The sequence below is a fragment of the Nicotiana sylvestris genome, chromosome 10 (assembly GCF_000393655.2).
Source record: "Nicotiana sylvestris chromosome 10, ASM39365v2, whole genome shotgun sequence".
NCBI classification, from domain to species: Eukaryota; Viridiplantae; Streptophyta; class Magnoliopsida; order Solanales; family Solanaceae; genus Nicotiana; species Nicotiana sylvestris.
In genome coordinates, this window is record NC_091066.1 from 133,107,027 (window position 1) to 133,113,607 (window position 6,581).

General features: G+C 34.7%; 1 non-coding gene across 1 annotated transcript; it reads left to right on the forward strand.

The window, feature by feature from the left end:
- Window positions 1-4,214: 4,214 nt before the first annotated feature.
- Window positions 4,215-4,321, forward strand: LOC138880600 (small nucleolar RNA R71). Its single transcript, XR_011403329.1, has one exon. It is a non-coding gene; the product is annotated as a small nucleolar RNA R71 (small nucleolar RNA).
- The last annotated feature ends 2,260 nt before the right edge of the window (window positions 4,322-6,581 follow it).

The following is a 6,581-nucleotide window of genomic DNA, read 5'->3' on the forward strand; positions in this document are numbered from 1 at the left end:
GAAAAATCAAATTTAATATCTTTCATCAAAAGGTTAGTCAACGGTTTTGAAATCTTTGAAAAGTCTTTTATGAATCGTCTGTAAAAACCTGCATGACCTAGAAAGCTTCTAATGCCTTTAATAGTTACGGGAGGGGGTAATCCTGCTATGAGATCAATTTTAGACTTATCAACTCCTATCCCTTTAGCAGTGATTTTATATCCTAAAACAATTCCTTCAGTAACCATAAAATGACATTTTTCCCAATTAAAAATCAAGTTTGTCTCTTCATATCTCTTAAGAACTAAGGTCAAATGGTGAAGAGAATCCTCAAATGTTTTGCCAAAGAGTGTAAAATCATTCATAAAAATTTCAAGAAATTCTTCAGTCATGTTAGAAAAAATTGCTGACATGCAACGCTGAAATATAGCAGGGGCGTTGCATAGACCAAATGACATTCTCCTATAAGCGTATGTTCCATGAGGACATGTAAAAATTATTTTGTCCTGATATTCAGGTGCAATTGGTATTTGGTTATACCCTGAATAGCCATCAAGAAAACAGTAAAAACTATATCCTGCAATTCTTTCTAACATTTGATCAATAAATGGTAAAGGAAAATGATCTTTTCTAGTAGCATCATTGAGACGTCTATAATCAATACATACTTTCCATCCTGTGACAGTTCTGGTAGGTATAAGTTTATTACTTTTATTTTTATAACCGTCATTCCTCCTTTCTTTGGTACTACCTGAACAGGGCTTACCCAAGGGCTATCTGAAATGGGATAAATAATACCTGCTGCCAAAAGCTTTACGGTCTTCTTTTTTACTACTTCCCACATTGTTGGATTCAATCTCCTTTGGGGCTGGACTATTGGCCTGTAGCTATCCTCCATGAGAATTCTGTGCGTACAAACAGCTGGATTAATCCCTTTGATATCTTCTATAGTCCATCCCAAGGCTCATTTGTGTGCTTTCAACACTTCAATCAGTTTTTTTCTTGTCCTGCCGTAAGAGAAGATGAAATAATTACTGAAAATAATTCTTCCTCAAGATAAACATATTTTAAATGATATGGGAGAACTTTGAGTTCAATTTTTAGTTGAACTTGTTCTATTTGCATCTCTTCCTCTTCAGAATCTTTTTCTAGTATTTCGTTTTCTCTTCTGACGATAGGATCATCATCTTGTATGGTGCCAGATTTGGCCAAGCATCTTCCATTGAGTTTGGAATCAATTGATCATCTTTTAATTCATTTATAAGATAATTAAGCATGTCAATCGAAAAACATAAAGATGATGTCTCATCTCCTGAAAATCTTAATATCTTTTGCATATAAAAAATGACTCTTTCTTCATCAATTCTCAAAATTAGTTGTCCTTAATAGCAACTATGATTGCCCTACCTGTGGCAAGAAATGGTCTACCCAAAATGATTGGTTCATCAGGACATTCCTTCATTTCAAGTACTATAAATCTATAGGGAAAACAAACTTATCTACTCTTATTATTCCCTTAGGTTTCTTAGTAGTTTGATATGCAAACTGAAGAGAAACACTTATGTCTTTCATTTCACCAAGATTTAATTTTCTAAAAATAGAAAATGGCATCAAGTTAATTGAAGCTCTAGAATCACAAAGTGCTTTTTCAAAATATACTCCTCCCAAAGTGCATGAAATTGTAAAACTACCTGGATCAACAAGTTTTTGTATTAGCTTATTTTGAAGTATAGCACTGCATTTTTTAGTAAGCATCACCACAGAAACTTTTTCTAGTTTCCTTTTACTTGACAAAATTTCTTTTAGGAATTTGGCATAAGAAGGCATTTGCAACAAAGCATCAATGAAAGGAATATTAATGTGGATTTGTTTTAAAATATCCCAAAACTTTAAAAATTGATTATCAAGATTTTTTTCTTTTCAGTTTTTGTGGAAAGGAATTGTCACAGGGAAAGGAGTCAATTTTTCAATATTATTTTCTTCTTTTTTCTTGATTTCTTTCTCTTTAGATAGTTCAGAGGATATTTCAACATTCTTACCCTTGTTTACCTGTTGTTCTGACTTGTCTGCATATGGTTCATCAAGCTCCTTACCTGACCGTAAGGCGATGGCCTTAAGGTGCTCTTTTGGATTTTTCTCTATATTGTTTGGCAAGGGACCTTGAATCTTTTCTGACATAAGAGTTTCTAGTTGACTTAATTGCATTTCCAGATTTTTGAGGGCTGAACCCTGGCTTTCCATCTTTTCATAAGTGACCTTAATGTACTTATACAAAAGGTCATCAAGACTTGAATGAGCTTGTTGAGGCCTTTGCTGATATGGCCCTGCTTGTTGATAAGGACTACAGTTTGGTTGCCCACGGTTCTGATTCTGGTATCCTGACGGACCTTGTACTTGTTGCTTCTGGAAGCTTTGAGAGTTCTCTGCACCATTTGGATTGCTCCATTGAAATCCTGGATGCTTTTGTGCCATTGGACTCCCAAAAGGGTATGGTTTATAACTGACCGAATGGACCGGTTCATCTGTGACGACCCGGCCAGTCATCTCATGAGCTATCGCTCCATTTTCCTCATTTCTGCTTCTTAATGTTTTGTTTATCTGTGTTATGTGGTATCGGGATTTGTATCGTATTTTGATTATTTTCGCTTAGCATATTTTGACATCCTCGTTCTGATTTTGGATAGATTCGACGTGAGTGGAGGCTTATTCGAGGGGCAAAGGCGTCGCGAGCTAGGGATTTGACCGGTTCGAGGTAAGTAATGATTGTAAATGATGTTCTGAGGGTTTGAAACCCCGAATTGCACATCGTAGTGCTATATGGAGGTGAGGCACACACTTGATGACGAGCGTGGGGTCGTGCACTATTGGGGATTGCGACTTAGTCCATCCCGAATGACTATTTTACCACGTATTTGACGGAAATCTATTTGATATCATCATGATTTGGGCTGAATGCCATATTTGGGCCTTGTGCCAACTATTTGAACCCTTTGGGGATTTTTACTGGTATTTTCTCACTGTTTTGACTTTATACTTGAACTCAGTCATGTTATATTTAACTATTTTCGTACTCAACCATGTTTACTCTATTTTAAACACTTACATGATCTTTTAAAATATATTTTTGGGCCGAGAAACATGTTTTACTACTGCCCGATTGGCTTGTGAGGATTTTTGACTGAGTAAGGCCGAGGGCCTATGTTGTGAGGAAACATTTGATACCGATTATGAGGCCGAGGGCCTAAGATATGTACGCCACGAGGTGGCTTAATTGATATGAGGCCGAGGGCCTAGTGATGATGCCACGAGGTGGTTTGATATTGCGCTTGGGCCGTAAGGGGCCCTTACAGGAGTCTGTACAACCTCAGTGAGCGCGGGTACCCATTGTAATGTGAGATTGAGCCCGAGGGGCTGGTATTGTTCTGAGATGTTACCTGAGGGGCTGGTACTATTCTGAGATGTTGCCCGAGGGGCGACTTTGTTAATATTGTGCCCGAGGGGCGAACTTTTATGTGTTTATTTTTCATAATTGCCTGTCAATTACCTGCTTAATAGTTGAAAAAGACTTTTCAGGAAGTAAATTTGATATAAAGGATTTTTCCTATCTTTCACTGATTCACTGAATTTTAAATGGTTTTACTGCTTCATTATAGAAGTCTTTGTGTTTTACGTGATTTCTTGCTTTCAGTCTTTATTTACATATGTTACTCACTGAGTTGGAGTACTCACTTTACTCCTTATACCCCTGTGTGCAGATTCAGGCGTTGCAGATCCTGCCAGTGCGAGTTGAAAGATCCCGGCAGATATCGGAGTCCATGAGGTAGCTGCTTGATGTCCGCACTCCCGTGTTTCTCCCTCTTTATATTTTTCATCTCTTATCAGACATTTGTAATAGTTTGTGGATTTTTCAGACTTGTATTAGGTTTTATAGATGCTCATGACTAGTGACACCCCAATATCGGGCTGTGTTGGGTTGTTCTTCCGCTATTTATGACATTATCTGCTACTTTGGATTATTATATGATGTTTCGAATATTTCTTAATGCTTAACTGTTAATAATTGGAAAAAGGGGAAGTGTCGGCTGACCTTATCTTCACGAGAGGCGCCATCACGACCGGGTCCGGATTTGGGTCGTGACATTCCCATTACAAAACCTCCTGTAGCTGTATCAATCACATTTCTAGCCGACGGTTTTAACCCATGATAAAAAATATACAGTTGCATGTGTTCAGGAATATCATGGTGTGGACATTTTCTTAACATTACTTTTAATCTTTCCCAAGCCTGATAAACTGACTCAGTGTCAGTCTGCAAGAAATTAGAGATGTCTTGTCTTAACTTTGTGGTTTTAGCAGGGAAAAAATATTTATTTAAAAATTTCTGAATCTTTTGGTCCCATGTGGTAATAGAACCCTGTGGTAAACTTCGCAACCAAGTCTTGGCATCTCCTTTTAAAGAAAAAGGAAATAGCCTTAACTTGATAACTTCAGGAGGTACTCCATTATACTTAGTTGTTTCAACAAGTCCAGAAAGTCAATTAAATGACTGTATGGATCTTCACTTGCGTCTCCAGTGAAGATGCAAGACTGTTGAATTGTTTGAATCAGGCCAGTCCTGATTTCAAAGTTGTTGGTTGCCACTGGAGGTTTTCTGACACTAGATTCACAATTGAAGCGGTCAGGTCTAGCATAATCCCTTAGGATTCTATTTGCTAGCCTTGGTGGTACTTCATCAAACTGATCCTCCACATGGACTGGTGGTTGAATATCTTCTACTCCTTGATTCTCCATTCCTTCACGAGCTATGCTTTGAGCAGATGATATTTTTCCTTTCCTGCACAATCGAAGAGATTTTTCAATTTCTGGATCGTAACTAGCCAACTTTTTTGTAGAAGAACGGGTCATAGACTACTTAAAATTTTAAACAGGAAAAAAAATAACAATAGTTTCTAAAGCAGTACTAGTAGTTAATAAAATAACTAAAGAAATTTTTAAAGATAACAAAAATAGTTAGAAAAAAATACGATAATATATATTAAGTATAAGTAAAGCTAGTACTAGTAAATAATAGTAATTAGAGATAATGTTAAAATATTATTTGTAGATAAAAGTACTAGTAATATTATACTAAATATACTAAAGGAAAACTAATGATTGAAGTAGTAGGAAGTACTTAATAGTAGATAGTGAAAATACTGACATAAATAATAATAATAATAATAATAATAATAATAATAATAATAATAATAAAATTCTCAAATTAGTAACAAAATATTTAATCTAAAGTAGATGTATGCCAATCTCCGGCAACGGCGCCAAAAATTTGACGAGGCCAATGTGTGTTGGAATTTCTTGCTCGTACTCTGTCAAATTCTAATATAGTTTAAGATATCGTCCCACAGAGACTGGATAATCTATGCCACAGATTTGTAATATTTTAACTACTATTTGAGAAAATCAAATTGATAAAAAGTGAGTGAGGTTTAAAACTTGTTATATACTTAAACAAAACAAATATTTTTGGAAGATTTATAATTTAAAAGGAGTTGGGAATCATTGAATTCACTTGATAATATTACTATAATAAAATCTCATTTTCTACATTTATTTCTCTAAAGAATAATTGCTTATTTCTAATATAATTATATTTTTCTCACTAAGAAATAATCAATTAATAACACTCCGTGAGAATTATGTTAATTAATCAATTTAAGGCTAGTGACGTTTAAATATTTTTCTTGCTTGAATTGTGCTAAAAGAAAGTAAAAACTTCATAAGAATATTTTTACCAAGGATCAATAAACTTGCCTACAATAATTTCTCCGTGAGAATTAAAACTGAGGCAAGCAAGATTACTGACTTGAAATAATAGTTTACTAAAAAATTACTTTCACACTACTATTTTATTCATCAGTTCTTATATATTAATTTTGCTCCGCGAGAATTAAAAAATTACTATATGAATAACTTAGAGATAAAATATGTAGATGTGATGATAGAGTAATTAAAAACCATTATTTCAGCACAATATGAAATGTAAATAAAAAGTTTCAAGCCAAGAATATATAAAAACTAAGATAATATTATAAATATATCAAGCTTCATCAATTATCCCAACAAAAGAAATTACTCCATTATGGAGTAAGAAAAGCTAAAAAAGATATTTAGAAGACTAGAAATATTTAACAGACTAAGAAAATATTTTTACTACAAAGAAAGATGATCAAGACTAGTTCTTGTTTTACAAAGATTGGATATCCTTATACAAAGAGAGCTTTCTATTTATAGGAAAAGATGAGTAGCTTTTGTCATGTTCCACTTTTGCGAATGTGAAATCCATGTATGCAAAGTGACCTTTGCGTACGTAGATTCAATCTATGCAAAATATGGCACTTGTGCTTCACTCTTGATTTCATGAGTTAGTCTTGCATATGTAAGTTCCATGTGTGCGAATGTGACCTTTGCAAATATAGATTCCACGCATGCATATATGACTCTTTTGCTTCCATTCTCGACTTCATGACTTAGACTTGCAAATGTAGGTTCCATGTATGCGAATGTGACCTTTGTAAATATAGATTCCATATATGCAACTATACTCC